Source organism: Herpailurus yagouaroundi, unplaced genomic scaffold, assembly GCF_014898765.1.
Source record: "Herpailurus yagouaroundi ecotype Mexico unplaced genomic scaffold, PumYag 355, whole genome shotgun sequence".
NCBI classification, from domain to species: Eukaryota; Metazoa; Chordata; class Mammalia; order Carnivora; family Felidae; genus Herpailurus; species Herpailurus yagouaroundi.
The window spans coordinates 5,032,627-5,054,524 of record NW_024412572.1 but is presented as its reverse complement, the minus strand read 5'-3'; the positions used below and the strand labels follow the sequence as shown (position 1 = coordinate 5,054,524).

At 43.9% G+C, this 21,898-nt stretch overlaps 1 long non-coding RNA gene across 1 annotated transcript in view; it reads right to left on the bottom strand.

Moving 5' to 3' along the window:
- LOC121022056 (uncharacterized) overlaps positions 1–21,898 on the bottom strand; it is an 82,037-nt gene that overhangs the window by 31,699 nt on the left and 28,440 nt on the right. The window lies entirely within an intron of this gene.

The following is a 21,898-nucleotide window of genomic DNA, read 5'->3' as shown; positions in this document are numbered from 1 at the left end:
GTGGTGATTACTGGGGTTGGTGCCCAGCTGGGAGAGCCATCTATCTCTTGGCCCCACCAATGGGGTCCCATATAATTCCACTTGGATTTTAACTCGATTGATAAGGCTTCACTCCAGGCCTGCATCTTGGACCTGGATGGGGGGGAGGCCAAGGCCCTCCTGGGGACACATATGACACCCTTCTCACAATGCTCACGTCCTCGGGCACACTCACTGCCCTCCTGAGCGTTGGTCTGTAGACGTTCATAGAGTCCAAGAGTGATTCTCAATCACTGGCTTACTGGCAAGAGGGGTGCAAGCCAAAGTCCCTATGGATGAGCTTCTTTTAGTTAGGTTGCCTGCCCCTGAACCAGGTAGCCTGTAAGGATCCACTCACTCACTCACTGCTGGTATCCTCACCCCTTTGCTGTTTGCCCCAGTCTGCTCTAAGAGTCCCATCTCAACATGCCCCTGGGCCTCCTACTTTTCTCGATAGCTTCCTTCTCCTGTTTATACAACCACCTTCACCTGCAGATGGATGCAAGCCAGCCCTCCTTCCTACTGCCTTAATCCCCCATCCTGACCACTGTGCATAGTCTCACTCCTGAGGCACTGCCTCAGCTGCATGCTGTTCTGGGAAAACGCCCATCCTGATTTAACCCTCACTGGCTGCCCCAACACCAGCCTGCACAGGCCTCCTGAAGGGGTTCCTGGGAGCCGAGGCCCCGGGCTGGGGACTTAAGTAGCCCTCCTTAATGCAAGGAATGTCAATCAATCAGACTCCTATTGAAAGCAAGAGTCCCAGATGCGTGTCATGCAGTCTTCTTCTGTAGCCTACCAATGGAAAGGGCAGGCTCTCCCCTGGGGTCCTGGGCAAATGCCAGGGTGTCCTCCGGATTAGTTCAACCTTTGACCAAGTCTCTTGGTAGGAATAGATGGACAGTGATTACTGTTACAAATGTTCCTTTTCTTTTCCCTCTCCTCTTTTATTTTGTGTAAGGAGGGAGGAACTCCTCCCACCCCAGTGGGCTTTTAGTACAGCAAATTGGCTCCAGTTTTCCAGAATGGTGTTGACATACTGCTTCTGAAATAAACATTCAACCACTTTGACCAGCTTCCTTGGTAGGAAAAACAGTATCACGTGTGTTTATGTAAACTAACCACAGGAAACCTTTCTGGAAAATGTAGAGCCAGTTCCAGGGGGTTCATGCTAATGAGCTAGAAAGGCTCCTTGTCCATTCCCAGCATAATGTGTTGACCCACAATAAGCCTCCTGGGAAGCCCTTGTGAGCCAGAGATAGAAATGGTGTAAAGACAGAAAAAAAGAGTGCACTGGGAGGGAAGTGAGTGCAGAGCATTTGATGTTGCAGCAAGATAAAAGAGCAAGGTCTCATTTTTGTTTTCCAAAACAGGTACTTTGTAGCAGTATACCTAAGTTATGAACCAGCCTATCCTCTTCCAGAACTAGAGATACTTGGTGTTATCAGAGTTGTTATTTTTTTACTTTAAAATACCTTAATTTTATTGGGGGCATAGATTTATTTTGTTAGGGGGCATATCTAGTATGTGTTTTTTTCATTTTCTCTACAACCTTTTCATATCTTCTCCAAATCTGCCATGCTCTTTTATATCTCTGTACCTTTGCTAATGCTGTTCCTACTGCCTGGAACACCACCTTCTCCTCAGTGCCCCTCCTGCTCTCAGTAACCAAATTCCTACTAATTCTTCAAGATTCAACTCAGACATGACTTTCCCTGGGGAGACTTCCCTGTCTCCCCAACCTTGCCCTACTCCTAACCCTAAGGCTCCTCCCCACATACTCCCTGCGTATATTTCCCTCTTCTTACCCATATTTTAGCTAAAATTTATGCTAATGTGTCTCTCTTCCCTTCTAGACAGTAAGCTTTTTGGGAACAATGGATGCATTTCAGTTATGGTTGCATGACTACCAGTGATCACAAGGCCTGACACATACTGGATACTTAAATTGCTATTGTTTACCCCTGCACTGACCTCTTTACTTTGCCTCAGTCTAGATACCTCCCTTTTTTTTGAGAAGAAACTACGCATCTGTGGGCACACCTGCCATAAAATGTTCTTATTTTTTAGAATGGTTAATGCATAGGGGTGCTCAACACATTCAGTCTGTATCAAAAGTTCTTAAAAATTTTTGGTCTCAGAAACCCTTTATTAACTTAAAAATTGTTGAAGACACCAGAGCTTTTGTTTATGTGGGTTATATCTATTGATAGTTACCATATTATACATTAAAATTGTAAAATTAAGAGACCCTAATAACTCATTTAAAAATAACAAGATGGGGCGCCTTGGTGGCTCAAGTCGGTTGAGCGTCCGACTTTGGCTCGGGTCATGATCTCGCGGTCTGTGAGTTCGAGCCCCGTGTCGGGCTCTGTGCTGACAGCTCACAGTCTTGAACCTGCTTCGGATTCTGTGTCTCCCCTCTCTCTCTGCCCCTCCCCTGCTCATGCTCTGTCTCTGTCTCAAAAATAAATAAAAACAGGGGCACCTGGGTGGCACAGTCCGTTAAGCGTCCGACTTCAGCCAGGTCACGATCTCACGGTCCGTGAGTTCGAGCCCCGCGTCAGGCTCTGGGCTGATGGCTCGGAGCCTGGAGCCTGTTTCCGATTCTGTGTCTCCCTCTCTCTCTGCCCCTCCCCCGTTCATGCTCTGTCTCTCTCTGTCTCAAAAATAAATAAAAACGTTGAAAAAATTAAAAAAAAAAACATTTAAAAAATTTTAAAAGATAAAAATGACAAGAATAAGCCCATTGTATGCTAACAAATGTTTTTGAAGTAAAAAACTTAAAACAGTGGCATTATTTCGTATCAGTTTCTCAACCTTGGCACTATTGAACTCTTGGACGAGATCTTTCTACATGGTAGGAGGCTGTCCTGTGCATTGTCAATGTTTAGCAGTATCACTAGCCTCTATCCACTTGAATGTTAGCTTTTACCCCCTCCTCCTACTTACGACAACCAAAAAAATGTCCTAATTTCCCTTTGGGGTTGGGGGAGGACAACATCCCCCTGGTTGAGAACCACTGTTTTATATTTCTGCAAATCTTTGTAATGTCTTAATTTATAGAAGACAGCTGGATCCTTATATCTGTTTCTGCATCCAGTCCATTGCAATATGCTGTTTTGGTTGAAGTATATGGTGAAATTTCAGCCTTGCCTAGATATGTAGCTGGAAAAGGGGTAAACATTTTAATAGCTTTTAAATTAAGTGTGCATAGTCTTCTTTGATTCTACACCAAAACTCAGCAAGTGGTGATTTCCTAAAGGTTACTTGTAATGTGGAAATCTCAATCCATATTAATGAAATTTTCCTACTCTGTTACGTTAAAATATACTAGTTTACTTTAAACTTTAATAACTTTCTATTTTTTTAGTGTTTGTTTATTTTTGAGAGAGAGAGAGAAGACAGAGGATGAACACGGGAAGGGCCGAGAAAGAGGGGGACACAGAACCCAAACCAGGCTCCAGGCTCTGAGCTGTCAGCACTGAGCCCAATGCGGGTCTTGAATCCATGAACCGTGAGATCATGACCTGAGCTGAAGTCAGATGCTTAACCGACTGAGCCACCCAGGCGCCCCAGTTTACCTTAAACTTTAAATGGATCTCTTATCCATGTGAGATTTTGTAACATCATACATTATTCGGAAAATGTTTATGCAGGTCTTTTAAATGTTGACATGTCTCATTGCACAATATAAAAGAAATTACATTTGTTAATGTTAATTTTATTAGCAATTTTATTAGCAAAGTTTTAAGTACTGGGATACTATCAAGGTCACCATAACAGATACAAGTTTTCCAAAAGTCTGATTTCCTTTTGAAAGCTCAAATTTTGTCACTGGCAAGAAATACTATTAACTGTCTTCCTTGAAGTGACTGCTTACTTATTTTTGGAAAAAAAAAATGGCCACCAAATACCAAAGCCTACACATTCAGACTATAAATTGTCCTTTCCAAAACTAATGTTTCATGTAAGAAATGACTAGTTCAGCCTGCAGCTCAATCACGCATGTGCTTTTCCTCAAGACAAGCATCTTACTCTGATACACAGCCATATTGCTTTAGGTATACTTCCCTCATCGTCACAAGGAGTATTTTAAAAAGTATATTCAGGAGTTGAGTTTTCATTAACTTGTTTACTGCTTCATCCAGGACATTCCTAAGTGAAACTGTTTTGTTTTTTTGTTTCCTTCTGCAGGCCCCCAGCTGGGAAGGACACAGCGGCCAGGTCTGCCTTGATTGTGTGAAGGCACAGTTTACCCACCAGCACAAGTGTCAACACAGTGACAAAGGCAAATAACATCTTAGTTTTATTATGAAAATAATTTTGAGCTCATTGACTCTGAAAGGGTTTTGGGACCCAGGGTGAACAATGGGGTGAACAGACCCCATTGTTGGGCTACGCCAGTGTTGTTTTACTTTGATCAGGAAATGAAACTACTCCAAGAGCCAGTCTTGAGAGAAGAGCTCTATTTATATGATTAACTCATGAGTTGCCAAGGAAATAGCCATGGGTTCAAAGTTTCAGGCTGGAAGGGCTCTAGGAGGTGGTCTAATGTAGCCCCTTTATTTTCCAGACCAGCATGCTTAGGCCCAGAGAGGGGAAGTAACTCACCCAAAGTCCCACAGCTAGTTGTGACAGAGTCAAACCTAGAATCCAGGTCTTCTGATTTCTGTCTGGTGCTCCTTCAACCACACCCCACTGTCGATAAGCACTCGGAGTGGTGTCTAACACAAACCCACCTGCAAAAAGATCCGTCTTCTAGTTGGGGTGAGCAATGTTCTATTACTGTTGTCCTATTTACCATTGGTTTATGAGTTTGTTTTTGCCCAGCCAAAATCTAGGAGGCTGCCTGTTTTCTCCAGTTGCTTGGCCTACAATTATTGTAATTGGCCACCAGGTGTATGCAGGTGCTTAGTTAGGCCTTTGTACTCTAGCAGTCAGAACCCTATGGAGTTGGTTAACCAAGAGGCCATGTGGATTTTTCCACCCAATTAGGTCACCTCACAATATGATCACCTAAGGACTCCACGTTTCCACCTGCACCATGGCTCACTTAAGGGAAGGCTCTGGAACATTTTCCATGGGAACTGCCTTAACTGGGTTGCCGTGATGTTGCTAATTTCCTTGATCCCAGTCATCACTTTGATCTATTGTGCCTCATGGCATTTCACGAGAAAACTGTGGCCGTTTTTCTGTGGCAGCTGAGGAGCAGAGAAGGTAAGATGTGTCTTCTCCACATAAATAACCTGCAGAACACCACGTCAAAATTATTAATGACAGTGAGCATGAAAACCTCTTCCCAGTGACCTGCAATTTTCTTTAAGAAAGTGCCAGGTCTGCTTGGCTTCCAGACAGCTGAGCTGAGGAAATGGTGACCCTTTCCTCTTGGTTTCATTCAAACACCATGAAGGGAAGAGAACCTATTGGCAAATTTTAAGAGTCTGAAATAGAACTTGAAAATTATTTCTAGCCATTCTGTCCTGCATTTTCCCCAACAGATAGATGCAAGAGTTAATGTCCCAAGTGATCTCTCAGAAGCTTTCCTGGGCTGGGGTTCCCCTGGGCAAGGTGGCCTTGGGTCACATTCAGCATTCTGGTCCTTCTACTGGTAATTAAGGGCCCATATCTGAGGACTGTAATGTGAAGGGTGACGGTGTGGCCTGGAAGCTTCTTGTTTCACAAACAATTCCCTCCCATGGTTTCCCAGATCCCTCAGGCTTAGGAACGGGGCTGGCTATCTTCCAGGTCTCTTCCCAGGACCTCAGCTTCCCTAGACTGGGCTTTCTGAGCCAGGCCTCTTAGGATGGTGAAGCCCTGGATTGCAAAACTGGCTGGTCTTGGGGACCACAAAGGGCAGAGGAGTCAGCACCATAGCCTAGGTCACTTCAGGCAGACGCTGGCTCCCCTGAAGGATGCTGTAAAAATACCTAAAGACCTGAAGAGCAAGCATCTTTGGTGGGAGAGGGAGGCCAGAAACGTCAATCACAGGATTGTTCAATAAGCCCCATATATTCATAGGTGGAATATCAGTTTAGCAGTCATTTCAAAGGAAAAACAAAACAAAACAACAAGGAACCAATAAAAAATCCATACCTGCCTGTTCAGAGCATATGACCTGATAGGGGAGAGAAGTAAAAATATACTCCTGGATGGTATCATATATTAGTACAAAGATCATCTCCAGGACTCCGAAGGCCTCATCCCTCAGTGGTTGTTTATGAAGCTCCCACTGAGTGGAGGGCCTGGTGCCAGGTCCTAAAGGTGGTGGTTTATACAAGCTGGTGGGGTATCAGATGGAGGAGTTAAGGGAGTGTGCTGGAAATATATAGACTTCTAGTAAGTCCTTGCAAAGCCCGAGACATTAGGAGGCTACTGCTGCTGGTGTTGTCAAGAGGGGTAGGACATGGAAAGACCTTGCTTTCCATGGGGAGATTCCAGAGGCTACACTCCACATGCCAAAGTGACCTCAAAGTAGGGTTGGGGATGATGTGTTTGGGTGAAAACCTGGGGACCACTGAGTAAACAGACATCTTTTAGAAGATGAACTCCACCCTTCCACAGTCAGGGAGGAATGGGCTGAAACCGGCTCACTCAGAGGCTGTGCCTTATTCTCACTGGTCTAGGAGTCAAGCTGGGTGTTGGGGCTTGGCCACACTGGCTTGTTTCCCTGTATGTCCCAACCACATATCTTATCTCAGGCTCCCTGTGATTTGAGTCCTGATGTGGCCCAACGGTTGGTACCCTTGTACTCTCCTGGCCATGTATTCCATTTTTCAGGACCAATGCCTAAGTCTGGGCTTTCAGCACCTGCCCCATGCCCGCAATGGAGTCTAAGTCTAGCCTCTAGTGGAGCATTGTCTGAGTGCTCAACATATGTTGTCTCATGTGTTTGTCACAGGAAATTTAGAACAGGCTCTTTCAGGTATCAAGTAGCAGTGATATACTCAGGCCACCTCAGGTAATGGGGGCTTATTGTAAGGATACCTAAGGAAATAAGCCAACTTGGGCAACAGTCTAGCTCTTAGCCTCATAGAGAACTTGACCATCCTGGGGACCCAGCGCAAACACCAACTCTAACCATGAGTTTGCTTTCTCTATGCTTCTAGCCCTTGTCAGCTCTTTCATCTCCATGGCCAAATGCCTGCTGCCCCCAGGGCGCCTTTCGGCTTCTGTTTTGATCTCCCGTTGGTCTCTCTAAGCTTCTTTGAACTCCAGGTCCCCAGCAAGGCCGTGTCATGGGCGGCTGTTAATCTCAAGGTGGCTGCTGTCAGCTCAGGCACTAATCCTATGTCCAAACATTTGTGGTCAGGGTGGTGGTGTCACAGGGTACAAAGCATGGTGACCCATGTGGAATAATAGGCTGCTTTTTTTCACATCTGGGTGTGTACTTGAGAGGGAACAGAGGTTTTAAGAAAAGCCTGCCCAGGGGCACATGAGCGAGCTGAGCTAAGAACGAGGGCCAAAGCCACATGGTGGGTGGTCAAGGGCCAAGTGAGTGGTCACTTGCTGTCAGAAGCTCTTTCTGACAATGCTAACCAAGTCCTGGGACATAGGCATACCCACACCTCTCTGCTTGTGTGTTGGAAAGCTTTGTGGATATCTCTACCATGTTATCAGAGGTCCTTATAGGTGCCACCAAAGGCTTATAACAGATTCCTAAAAATTGGGGCTGGAAAGGATTGTCAGGGTCTCCAGGTCCGGCAACCTACCCCCTCCCTCACTGTCTCTGGTTTAGGATGCTTGGGCGTCCTGGATTCACATGTTTGCATCAAGTCTCCTCCCCCAACTCTGGTTCCTGATTCAACTAAGGGCTCACTTACCAAGGCTTCTCCCTCTTGATTTTCAAGGCCTTAAATGGGGAAAGGCAGGAGGTGGCGGGAATCAGATAGAGGCGGGGCTGTCACTGCATGGCTCCCTTCAAAGTCGGGATTACTCATTTCAGAGAGGAATATTTAAAGTTTGATGGGAAATGAATCACTGATCTTAATGAAAGACCACATTCTGTGAAAGTGCTGTAGAGGAGGGGTGAGGGGGCCTGAAAAGAAGGGAAGCCCACCACAAAGGAAGTCATTCAGGCTGAGCTTTGAGGGAGGGAAGGAGAAGGGGCCAGGGAGGGAGGGGTTGGGGAAAGCCACCCTTTTGGACATTTCTCAAGTGGGAGATTAAGTTCCAGCGAATGGATGGCTCCCAGTCCCTCACAAAAACATTATGATTAACTAACTCACACTTTGTGGCTGGTGGGTTGGAAGTGGAAGATGGAGGTGGGTGAAGGTGCCACCAAGCCTGCGGGGAGGGGGCCTAAACAAGAGAGGACAAGGACCCTCAGACAGGATGGAAGGAGGGTGAGCTGGTGGAGAGGTGGGGCACTGACTTCCTTCTGCTTCTGCCCTCCCCCTCCTCCCCAAACTGGATCAACTCTTCTCCTCTGTCCTTGCCACGTTGAACAAAGAAACTGCTACTCACTTAGCCATGAGGAGGCTATCACACATGCAAGGTGAGGGCTGTTCAGTGAAAGCTTTAGGTCCAGCACTCTGCCATGCCCTTCCTTTCTCCTTAGTCATGGCTGAGCCAGCACTCCAATTTACAGAGAGCTGCTAGTGACATAACCCACTCTCTGGGCTCTGGGCTTACTGAGGCCATCCTGGCCCATTGCCTTAACCTCCCATCCCTCCCCTGGTATGGAGGATTGAGGGGAGAGATGGTGGAGTTGAGTCTGCTAAACTGAATAGGGATAGGTCCTTCCGCCTCCCTTAGTTGCACCTTGACAAACAGCCAGACAGGCGAGGGGAGGAAGGGACAGACTGAATTTCCATTTTTGCAGTAAAGAGAACCTGAATCTCCAAGGTATCAAGTGACATGGCTGTTTCCCTCTTATGACGATGTCAGGGACACAAGAGATGAGACTGAGCTATAAAATGTAGTGAAAGAGAGCACAGACCTTTGGCCACACAGCCCTAGTTTTAAATCCAGTTCTGTCTCTTCCTAGCTATGTGACATAGGGGAAGTTCCTTAACTTCTCTGAGCCTGTTTCCTCATCTGTAAAATGAGGATAATAAGTCCTACCTCACAGAGGATGTGTGAAGTTGTAGCAAGAAAATGTATAGTAACTGTTTAGCCCAACTCCCCACCGTCAAGTAGGTGCTCAATGAATGCTTCTTTCCTTCCTCCTTTGAACCACATTTCCCAGTGACCACATCAAAGTATATGCTAGTTAGGCCACTACACCACACACCACCTCCTCTGAGAACATACTTGGTGGCCTTCCCTTGACTGTCCTTCCTCTGGCTTCACCATCCTCTGTGGCCAAGCTACAATTTCTACTGGGATGATGAATTTCTGTCTAACCTAGGGGGTGGAGCCATTAGATGAAATGTTCTGGGCATTTTTCTGTATCAAAGACCTCTTTGAAAATCTAATGGAAGTTATGGATCCCCCTCCCAAGAGAAAAATTAACACCCACACACATCCACCTGTGCCATTTTCTGTAGAATATCAGAGGACCCCCAGAATCTCTGAATCCACATGCAAAACTCCAGATGGAAAGTCAGGGCATATAGGCATAAATTTAGCAATGTGAGTAATTTGTTGTTTAGCCCAATTGTTCCTCAATTCACAAAGTCTTTCCCTTGTGAAATGGCCAGGATGATCCTTCTGAATCTATCCAATGGGGCAGGAATAAATAGTCAAGGAATGTGAGTGGATGGTCAGGAAGGTGACTCTGGAGGGAGAGTTATAGGGTTGAGCGGCTTTGGCATGGAGGAGAGAGTGCAGTGAGGACCAGATGACAAGGGGCTGAAATATTGATGTCGGCCACTATCTCTTCCCCCTTGACTAAATATTGAATGGAGAGGGAGAGGAAAAAAAGAATGTTATCAGGAAGAATTGAAACTCTCTAGCAGGGAAAGTAGGTGAACAACAGAACAGAAGCTGTGGGCTTTCTTAACTCAAAGGCTTTAGAAACAAAGGTCAGACGTGCATTTTCTTGGTGCAGCTCAGGTCCTAACATTGTAAGGTTGGGGACTGACCATACCTGCCATGGAAACACTAAGGCCAGAAAAAATAGAGTCCGGGTGGGACTGTGCTCCCCACCACTTTTAGAGAACAGAGGAATATTTTCTCTCCCTCTCTTTCTCTTTTTTTCTTGCAGAGGAGGTGTCTCATAAAGACGACATGCTATTTGTTGTCTTTGTTCCACCAGCATCTGAGTATACTCTGCAAGAGCTGGTGGGGGCTTCTGAGCCCAGGCCAGCACTGTCACACTCTCAGAGTCATTGGAGAGGAAAGGCAGGCCTGTCTGGCTTTGATGGAGCCCAGAGCTGGGCCAGCATGGGGGCTCCAGACTCAGCTGCAAGCTCTGAATTCTCCACTCCTGTTGGGGAGAATGTCCTGATTTTGCTGAGTGCATACACCTTTACTACAGTCACCTTGACCTTGAGCTCATCCTTGCTGCATCAAAAAATTTTTTTTTTAAATATGATCTCAAAACCACACATAGTAGAGAATTTGAAGAATATAGAACAGCAATACAGGAAACAATAATGTAGAAAACCAATACAGAAAAGAAGAAAATAAAAATCACCTGCAATCCCACCACCCAGAATTAAGCAGAGTTAACATTTGGTTGGATCTTTCCCATTAGCTTTCCCTGCTCCCCACCCCCGCACCTCGGATTCAGTCATGTTTTAAACATATATTCCCCAACTTACTGGAGCTTGGGCCTCTGTGCCTCAGTTTTCCTGTTTAGAAAATATAGCTACCTGCTAAACAAAATTACCCAAACGCTTTTATGTAGTTATATCATCCACTGAGCCAGGAGAGAGGTGTGTCCATCCGTTATAGGCAATGACGATAAGGGAGTGGGAGTAATAGGCACAAAGCCACTCAGCAGCCAGGGGAACCCCAGGGACCCTAACTCTTAACCAAAGTGGGTGTCAAAGAAAAATTTCATGGAGGGGAGATCAGGCACATACTCCAGCCTCCCAGGGCCATGCATGATAGGTCTGCCCAGGATCTGTCGACACCTGTGACCACACCTCTGTGACACAAAATCAGAACAGCAACCAATCCCAAAACAAAGTTTGCAAAGTACTTTCTGAGCCAATCAGAAGTTCAGACAGAACTTCTTTTCCACACTGTTTCTTTCTTATTTACCTTCAGTTTGGACAGGCTTCCTGATCTTTCTTAAAGAAATGGGCCTCTCTCCTTGTGTGGCAAATAATAAATTTGGTGTCTACTTTAGACTGCTCTGGTGGCCTTTGTGGCCATGCTGTGGGTCTCACTTCACTGATCCCTGTGATCAGTGGAAAGTTTGTCCCTTCGGAGGTTGTAATCAGAGCCCCTCCTCATGTGTGGTCATCACAAGAGGTTTTCCCACACCTCGTGGAAGAAGGTCAAAGCCTGGTTTATTTGCCAGCTTGCTCAGAGGGTCTCCACTTGAAATGATTGGCCTTATTTGGTTGGTACTCACCCACTTGCTTTTCTAGTTAAGAAATTTTCTTAAGTTAGGTGGACATGCAGTATAAATAGGCATGGTCATTAATTTCTGCGAAGGTGGCCTGAGGGCTGATGGCAGGGGCAAGCATTCCAATTTCCATCTTTCAGCCAGATACCTTCATTCGTTGAGCTGTTCTGGGAACAGTTATTTTGGAAGTCATAGCCTGATTTGACTCTCTAGAACACAAGAACTTCTGTGTTGTTATCATACATTCACAGTTTGGAGTGAATAGCTCTGAACCTGGGCACTCAGCTTTCAATGCTCCTCTTGGATGGAATACATGGGCCTCGTCCTCCTTCCCACCCTCTCTATTCTTCCCTCATGACTGGGAAAAGCTTTTTTCTACCTACTAGGCATGACCTCAAGCCAACACTGAGAAAGCTCCAATTTCTTGGACCTCAGTGTTAGCTGGCGGGGGGCGGGGCAGGTGTTGGGGCTACAGTATGGACATCCCAGCCAACATAGTTAGCACGCCTTTCCCAACACTCCACAACAGATCAAGTATGCTTTCCCCATAGTCGCCTTTTACTGCAAATGCAGTCATGTTTTCTCCTGCATAATTGGAGTCAAGGCCTCTTGAACCCTACCTGAAAATTTATGCAAACAATATGCAAAAGTTTGTGCCAAAAACTGGCAAAGGAAGACCTTTTGCAGGTGAAGCACAGCTGACGCCTAATACCTAGTGGGAGACTGTTTTGGGGGTGGGAGTGCAGGTGAGAGTCTCAAAACCTAGGAATAGAGGGGGAGGGGCTTGGTTAGTGTCTACAGCAGTAATGGAAGACCTCAGAGTCTCCCTTTCCCCTGACTTTCAGCTTGAGAGTGGCCAGTGAAGGGGCAGGGAGAGTTGGGGGCTCCCTTTCTCTTTCTCACTATGGAGTCCTCTTGAGAGAGGGGTAGGGGATAGAATCTATTGGCCTCCCCTTTGGTCTGTTCCAGGTGCCACATCTGGTGCTGAGAAATGTTTGAGAAGACTTGACTTCCCATGCCATTGCATTTACATGCAACTATACCACTTTTTAGGTTAACTTCAAATAGAAACATTTTTATTGTCCTTCTAGGACATTAAGCTGTATTTTACTTTTCTATGGTCCCTCTCTGGACTAAAATAGAACTGTTTAAACCTTAAGTCTTAAAACTTAACGGTACTTCAGTGAGCACCTAGTCCAATACCTTATGCTTTATATATGAGGGGACTTAGCCACTAACAAGTGGGTTACTCCAGTTCACAGACCTAGGCTTAATCCACCTTTATCTCTCTGGGTGACATCACTGATTAAGTAGCAGACTCTTGGCACTGTAGGTGCCATGTGAGATATGCTGGGAGCACAAAATGCTTTTCTTCTAAACAGTTAAGAGCTACTTTATGAATGGATGCACATCTCTGTCATTCTTAGGAATACATGTGGGCTTATGGACACTATCAGCTGCTAATCATGCTTTTCAAAAGATCAGGCAGTTGGTCAGACTACAATGATTGCTTCTAGGCTTGTAAATAACTTCTGGGATGTCCAAAACCACCTAGTTTTTCTGGTCATTCTACCCTATGGCTGTTCATAGACAATGTTATGTCATTAGAAGTAATGGAGAGGAGGAGAAAGAAGGGAATGGCAGGATAGAGTGCAGGAGTAATAAAATACATTTATTGAGCACTAACTATACTCATGATATTATTAGTGCTTTACCCAATATTATCCCCATTTTACAGATTGAGGAAATTGAGGTTTAGAGAGGTTAAGTAATTTGCCCAAAGTCTCACATCTAGTTAATAAGAAGACCCAGGATTAAAAGTTGGGGCTTCCTGATTTCAGAGGCCAAGCTCGTCACCACCATGCTCACGAGGCAATGCTATAGGGAGAGAGCCAGGTTTTCAGAAAACTCTTAGTGGCCATAACAAAGAGTTATTCTTTTGTATCCTGCTGTTGCTATTTTGATGACTAGCCTTGATGGGATTTTTTAGCACCACAGTGAAAGTGAGGGCAAGAAAAGGAGGATGGAAATCCTCTGTGTTAGCCTTGTTGAGGACTTCTTCTTGCCCACTTTCCTAGGGCTGACCGACTGGAATTCTTCCAACAGGTGTTGGCCTGAAGCAGCTGGGGCTTTATCTCTGTGATGGTAAAGGCAATTTTCAGGCTAGGATAAAGATAATTTAGCTGTTTATCCATCCATCCAACAGGCATTTATTAGATACTTCCTCTGTCAATTCTTGAGCCAATAAGTGAGCAAGGTCACTGACCCAACAAACCTAACTCAGATTCAGAGATGCATAACCTAACTCCAACAAAGCTTTTTGTAGATTATCTAGGGTAAATTTTACAACCCTCTATCTTGCCAACATTTCAGCTACTGGTTTGCCAGCAGGAACCTCTTCCATGAAGGAACGGGGGAGATGTTGGGCTGCTTAGCACCTGAGCTAAAGTTTTGGGGAAGGATATGGAAGCCAAAGACTAACAAGAGGTTTTGGCATTATTTGCGAATATCCCTTCTCCCTGCTATTCCATTTCCTTGTGCACTTAAGCTAGGCTCATGACATAAGGGTCAACTGTGCACTTAAAAATCCATCCCAGCATCCTCAGCTCAACCTCAGAACTAACTGCCAATCACCACTTGCCTGCCCCAACGGAATTAACGGAAGCTGCCAACAGCCCTGCCCTGACCTCACTGGAGAGAACTGCTTCCTTAGTGGACACGATTTCTTCTTTATTCTGAGATAGTCTCTCTCCTCTCTTAAAGCAGGAAGTCCCTCACGTGCAGGCCAAGTTTCAGACAGAGAGACAAGTTGGGTCATTCATTTATTCTCATTAGGAATCTCCTTATGTGGTTCAGGACAAGTGTCATGATTGCTCCTATGAAAAGCTGCTGGCAGGGGTAGAGGGAAGCCAGGTTGAGGGTATGCAAAGGAATGAAAGTGCTTGAGGAGGGCCAGCAGCCCCCTGACTGTAACCAATATCAAAAAGCACTTTAATTTTGGGTTGAATGGATAGAAGCCAGTTTGTGAAGTCACAGAAATGTCTTTGTTAGACCTGGCTAGTCCTTTTCTGAGATCTTGTGACATAACTGCAGGCAGATGGAAGAGGCATGGCAAGCATTAACTGCCACACACGTTGAGGGATCACCCTCCTTACTGGAGGTGGTGAGTGGTAGAAATCTCTGGAGTGCATATAGAAAGAGTGGAATTAGCAGATGGCCCTAAGATTCAGGGTGTGATTTTTGTAAAATCAGAGAAATCTGGGAGGAGGGAGACATGAACCCAAATCCTGACTTGCCCTGAAAGTGAGCCTTAGTGACTGAAATGCTACTCTGAGAATTTCTAGTTTCTGGCTTCAGAGTGAAGGTGATAGTTGAGGGGTGAATGTTTACAAGTGCAGGTATGCAGCACGTGTTCTTGTCTTGGACTTTTAGAGGATTTCCTCTAGACTGAAAAGGTTGTTAGCTAGGTTAGAATATCAAGGAAGGTTATAGTTGCTTTTTCTACATATTGCCAAGAAGCTAGACTTTCATAAAACTCTAGTGGAGGTTTGCTGCAGCTTAGAGGAAAAGGCATTGCCTTTTTTAATGTTGGCCGTGCCAAGCTGTGTGCTCCAGAGCAGGCCACTTAGCATTTTTGGCTGTGCTCTAGAGAGTAACACCTATCTTGCAAGATGCTTTTAATGATTAGGAGGAAGAATAACCAGGAAAAAGATATGTAAACTGTAAAAAGCTGTCATCACCTTACAGTGGTGATGGTGACGATATTTATACTCCTGGGATGTTGGGACACATCCTTGCCTAGAGCAACTGTATATACAACATAATCCTTCCAGCTTCAGGACTCTCCTAGTAAGGTTAAAGGATACTGATATTATCCAGTATTTAATAGAATTAGACCCACCACTTGCTGCTTTATCACAGAAGATATGGGGCCGAGGGAGCCTCTGTTAGCAACACTCAAGACCTTGGTTACAAATGAGTGGAATGCATAAGGGGGAGGGGATCTTTAACAACCTCTGAGAGCAATATGAACGGCAAGTTATTTTTGTTCAGGAACAGAAAGCAAACAACATTAGTGGTGGAAGGAATGCAAACCACATCTTGCCTATTTAAAGCAATAAAGGAAAGGAACAAAATTATACAGGCAGAGAGGTTCTTTTGTTTCCCCAGCCATGAATCCTGGTTTAAAAGTGCACACAAACCACAAAGATAGTAGATACCATCTCAACCCCTGGTGTAATGTGTTTCTTATTCTTCAGTGTACTTTCAGAGAGAAAAGATCCTACCAATAAAGCAATGTCACGCTCCCTTCAGCTTGCTTTCTCATTTGAGCTTTATGTTTATATTCTGTTGAGAAAACCTAAAGACATTATCTGTTTTCAGTAGTAGTTGATTCTTCCCAGGCACAGAGGGGGAGGATAAGTATAATTTTTTCAAGCATAACTCATTCATTTACTCAATATTAAGATATATGCGAGGCTCTCTCTGCTGAGTAAGGAGGACAAAAATAAACTAGGGACCCTACCTTTAGGGAAGAAAAGACGTTTACGCTGGTACGTGTATTTGATTTGCTGAGAGAGAGAACAGATTTGGGATTCAGAAAGAGGAGCAGTTCTTTGTAGTATATCTGATCTGCTGAAGGGGAGACTAAGTGTCTGCAGAGGAAATAGTGGGCGTGAGCTCTAGAGGTAGAGCTAAACTAGACAGCGGGTGGCCTAGGATAATGGGTTAAGGATTTGTGACTTTATTTTGAAGACATAGGGAGTTACCAAAGTTTGTTTTTTTCAGCTGGGAAGTAGCACTGTCATCTGGATATAAATAGATCCTGAAATTTGGAATCTCCATTCTGAGAATGAACTTAGAAGATAATTGCATGGGTGGGTTGAAAGATGCCTTGAGAAGTTTCCAAAGGGGCAGCGCTTGTAGCTTGCCCTCCTGTTAAGGGTATATGCACTGCTTCTCATTCTCCATTTGGCATGAAGAACAGTGCACACGTACACAGGAGAGTTGAATTCTTTCAAGATAGACTCAGTCACTTAAGAAATGTAGATGACCTTGTTTCAATTAAAATTATAAGAGAAATTCCACATGGCTGAAAGAGAGGAAGTGGCCACCTCAGTCTGGAGATATTTCTTTCTAGGAGGAAGGGCACTGAAGCAGAACATGATAACATCCTCCAGCAACCAGGAAGGATGAATGCACCTGCCACTGATGAATGGAAAGGTGTTTCAGTGCACCAAGCTCTGGTGATCTTGGATAACGTCTGGATATTGCCACTAATTTGCTGTGTGACCTTGAACAAGTCACTTTTCTTCTCTGGAGAAGTTAGACTGGATGGTATCTAAAGTTCCTTGAGCTCTGACATTCTGTGGGACTAAGGAAAGCTGCTGGTAGCTCCGGCATGGCAAGTCTGATGATCCCCCAGTTTTCCATCTCTCTCATTGATACTGAGGGAGGCAACTCAATAGGATGTACTCAGATTCCTGGCCAGGTCTTAACAACCAGAGTTCAAGTTATGCCCTTGCTATAGGTTAGCGGTGAGAACTTGGGCAAGTCACTTAACCTCCATGAGCCTCTGTTTCCTTTTGTAAAAAAAAAAAAAAAAAAAAAAAAAAAGATAGATTAATGCATCAATGACCTCCAGCCAAAGATTCTTCCTTTTGGCAATGGAGACAGACTCAAGCTATAGGACATTTATCTTTGACATCCAGATTTTGCTCTTTGCTGAATTTATACTGATTAGGGTCAAGAGGGTGTCCAGAGAGTGTAGTGTGTAGTTGGACTAAGGGTTGGTCTTCTCCTCTTTCTTTTGTTGCAAGGTGAATTGCTGGCTCCTGTGACTTGATAATTCCTGCACAGTAGCACCAAAGACCCTGGGCATAATATATCAGTTAACTGCCACACAGGCAATCATTACAAACAAAAGGCTGAGTTGTTCCTTGTGACAGGTCTTAAAGTCAAAGAGCCCAGATTATAAAACTCAGACAATGAAAACATGTACTTAAAATCCATCTGGGTCTGTTTTAGAGAGCCAGGTGCTTTCTCTTTTACTTAGTCACATACTGCCCTGCTTTTCCTATAGTATTGACAATGGGATAGCAAGACATTTTTACTGCAATATAAATTTCTCTTTGACTACCTGAGACAAACTTTAGGGCCATATGATTATCCACACAATGATCAACTCTGGCTAATGAAGTTTACACTGATCTGCTGGATTTCTAGAGGAGAATCTGCTTCATTTATGGTGTCTGTTTATGGCCAGAGACAAGTTTGGACTATCTTTCTCTGCTGTATGAATATCCTGCTGGGGGAACTGTAGCTCTCAGAGTATGCATGTTGTACTCTGTGCTTGCCTGTTTTGGAGGTTTCTGAGTATACTTCTCAGGAGAACGTGATTCAATGGGAGGGTAGTGATTTGAAGCATCTGAAAGTCTCTAACAGCTATCCTGGATACATAGGTTAAGTTAGTGTTTTTCAGGTGGGTGTAAACCCAATGTCCATGTGAGAAGTAATCCCCTAGAGGGTCAAAGACTGGGAGTGGGAGAATAAACATCATTTAGCATAACAGTAGTGAGCCAGGTATTTGTCCCTCAATTTGGGCAGATTCCTTGAGTGGATTCAAATAGTTCCTGCAAAGGAAGAACAGATTGACTCTTGTAGCTAAAAGAGCCCTGATAGTAGTTTCCATTTTCAATGGGCTAAGTTTTGCCGATATGATTGTAATAACCTTAGCACAAGCATCTTCTTGAAGTGGAGTAAGGTTCAGTTTTTTATAGAATCAAGTCTGGATTATGTAAGAGAAACTTAAGAACCAGAAGATACACGTAGAAAAATAAATATTCTTCTACCTTAGGTAGAAGTAAATTCACAAAGCTGTGCAACCATCATCTCTAATTCCAAACATTTCTTCACCCCCAAAAGGGAATCCCTTTTCCCCCAAAAGGGAACACCTTACATGTTAAACATTTAAACACCTTAAATGTTTAAAAATGAGTTAAATTTGTAAAAAATCAGTTAAATTCAGAGCAGTAGCTAAGGTCGGAGAAAACCACAAGAGTTTCATTTCTTCTGAAGTGGCAGAAGACCTCAGAGAGTCAAAAACAGGTGGATTGTAAGGGATCAAAGAAAGGAGAGGAGTCAAAATACAGTAGGAAGCAGATGAGCCAGAACCTCAATGTCTTTTACATAAACACCTCCCAAATGAACCATTATCCTGATTCTTTTTAGTTGTATATAATTTTATATGTATGTGTATATATTTTTATTTTTAAATTTTTTTTTCAACATTTATTTATTTTTGGGACAGAGAGAGACAGAGCATGAACGGGGGAGGGGCAGAGAGAGAGGGAGACACAGAATCGGAAACAGGCTCCAGGCTCCGAGCCATCCGCCCAGAGCCCGACGCGGGGCTCGAACTCACGGACCGCGAGATCGTGACCTGGCTGAAGTCGGACGCTTAACCGACTGCGCCACCCAGGCGCCCCCTATATTTTTATTTTTAAATAAGTTATGGAAACAGCATAACTTACCTACATCATAAAACCAATGTAGAAACTTGGGAAGTATGAACTTGAACCAAGGCCTTGTTCAAAGCAAAACATCATACTGACATATTTGTATATGGTAAATTTTTTTAAGAACTGTGAATCAAGCCCAGGACTCTCTATCTTGGAGCTAAAACCTTCTCTTATTATCTCACAAATGTGGTAAAAAGAGAGAGAGAGAGAGAGAGTAAGAGACAGACTATTATCTAAATATGCTTTCTAGTGTTGACAAAAAGGGACACAATTGAACAACTTCCTGTGTAGACATTTTTGACTGTTTATCTGGATTCTAGACAGTGCTAGAACACACACATAAACACACACACACACACACAACTGAATGATGCTTTTGATCAGCTATCTTTATAATTTCCAAAGGGTGAGAATATAGAAGGACAGAAACAAAATCAGAGGGAGCTAGCTTCCAATAAGTATGAAATTATCACTACAAGGCTAATGAGATTCTTTCTGCAAGGAAAGGTAAAAAGGTTAGCTGTAGAAAAATGGGTTTTGACATATACACTTGAAAGAGAGTGACATTATACTGTTTTAGACAATAGCTTGGGCCCTTGACATTTTATCAAACTGTATGATAAAAAGCCAGCACTTAATAATCCCTGAAGTATGGAAACAAAGGAGAAAGCCTGTGTCTCTTATATTAAACAAAATGATCTCTCTTTTAGACATGACAAGATCTTCGTGAGGGTTTCTTCACTTTTTGTACTATATCTGTACCATCTGGTTCATGTCAAAATTCCCTCAAGTAGCCACTGCAATTCCAAATTTTCTCTTATATTGTGTTAGAGAAATAAGGAGATGCCTTAACATGTTCAAGAATAATAAAGCAGTGGGTGTTTGGCCCAGAAAAGTGCCATTTTAGACAAAGAAGACCCCAAGAAAAGGGAATAGACTGTAAGGATACTTTGTGTCTTGGAGCTTTGTCAAAGGCCAAAAGTTGATTATCACCAATCAGGGGCCAGCCAAAAGTCCTCTAGCTTCTAGGCAGAAGAGACATTAATGAGAGCAGTTTCTTGGAAGAACACAATGACCCAATTGGGGAAGAAGCCTTTTTGAAATGGTGACCTCAGGTAAAGCCTGTCCCAAAGGGTTCTAATCCAAAGAGATCTCCTGAATTCCTCTGGCATGGAGACCAGCTGAAGGATGGACTTCTTGGCCCTCATCTCTGCTCTTCCTATCAACTTCTCCACCTAAAGACAAACAACACTTAAGACATTAGACAGACAGACACTGGAGCAGCTGTTAGAAGGCTACTCAACAATTTCACCAGGGAACAGTCCAAAGATGACTAGATAATAAAGAAGTCCCTCAGCATCAAATTTCTAGGAAAACAAAATAAGCTCAAAGTAGAAAAGCCTCAAGGAAACACTGGAATTCTGAGCTTACCGCCTTGCTAGGGTCTGCATAATTTCCCAAACAGGCAGAGAGTCAAGAGGTTTCAGATGTGAATACCATAAAAGAGGCAGGGGTCACTTGGTTTGAGGAAATGAGTGTTTCTGCTGTGTCTCAGTAGAAACTTCATTTCTGCCAATATTCTCAGTTAAAAACCGCCAAGAATGTACCTCTGATTGAACAAAGTTGAGTTCATTGATGTCGCAAGAAGGAAGAATGCACACCAATTAAGAGAATGTTAGTAAACACTTATGGGGTTTTGGCTTGTGTCTGGTGATTTTCAGGAGTGTTTAGGAAAGTGAGGCCTTTCTCTGAGTTGGCTATTGTCAGTAACCAGGTGTAATGCTATGATTGTATATCTTAGTTCTTATCTGGAAGATGAGAAGAATGGAGCCAGGCTCAATTTGTGGTTGGTAAAGAAGCAGTAGTCACTTGTATTGTCCAGGTGCTTGATATTCTGTGATTTGCACAGCAGCCTGATTTTTCGTCTGGCCTTAGACATGATTATGAAGTAGTCTTGTTTTTTGTCTCTCTTGGAGTCAGAGTGAGATTGTGTCTGATGTTCGTGCTCTGTGCGATTATTATGTCCAACAGAACACCATGGCTAACTCCTAACAAATTGAAGCCTAGTTGTGAATATCAGGCCCATTCTTAAATGTTGCGGGCCACTTTTCTCTTTCTTGTATGAACTAATTCTTCAGTACTGCTGAGAGACTCAAAATGGAAAAGAGGTATAAAAGAATTTGTAAAAACGTGAAACACAATGAGAATGAAGTGAATGATTCTTGACCCTTTTCTTATCTGGGAGGTACTAATCCAGAAACCTTGGCCATTGAGAACATCACTGGGAAATTGAAAGCAAGCAAGCAACAACTTCTAAGCACCTGAAATGAAAGTGCGCAAATACTTACAGTTTTTCTATTTATTCTGTTTTGCACATATCCTAACGAGCTGTGTTATCATGCTCACAGAAGGGAGAAGGCGAAGGGAATGCTCAGAAGCAGGAGCAAGGAGAGTAGCAAGTCCTGGCACATGGATGGGCCTTGAAGACATTATGCTAAATGAAAGAATCCAGATGCCAAGGACCACAGAGTGTATGATTCCATTTCTAGGGAAGTTTCCAGAATGGGCAAATCCAGAGAGACAGAAGGTAGATTAGTGGTTGCCAGGGGGCGGGGAAGGGGGGGACTGTGACAATTGATGGGTATGGGATTCCCTTTTGGGGGTGAAGAAATGTTTGGAATTAGAGATGATGGTTGCACAGCTTTGTGAATTTACTAAAACCACTTTAAAAGGGTAAATTTTATGATATGTCAGCTATATCTAAAAAATGTTAAAAAAGAAAGAGGGTGAAGATATGGCAAGGCACTAAGGAGAAGTTCACTCCCAAAGCAGGGCCATCAAGAGCTGCAAACTCTGCCCACGTCTTGATTCATAACCTCTGGGTTCTCTTCCATGT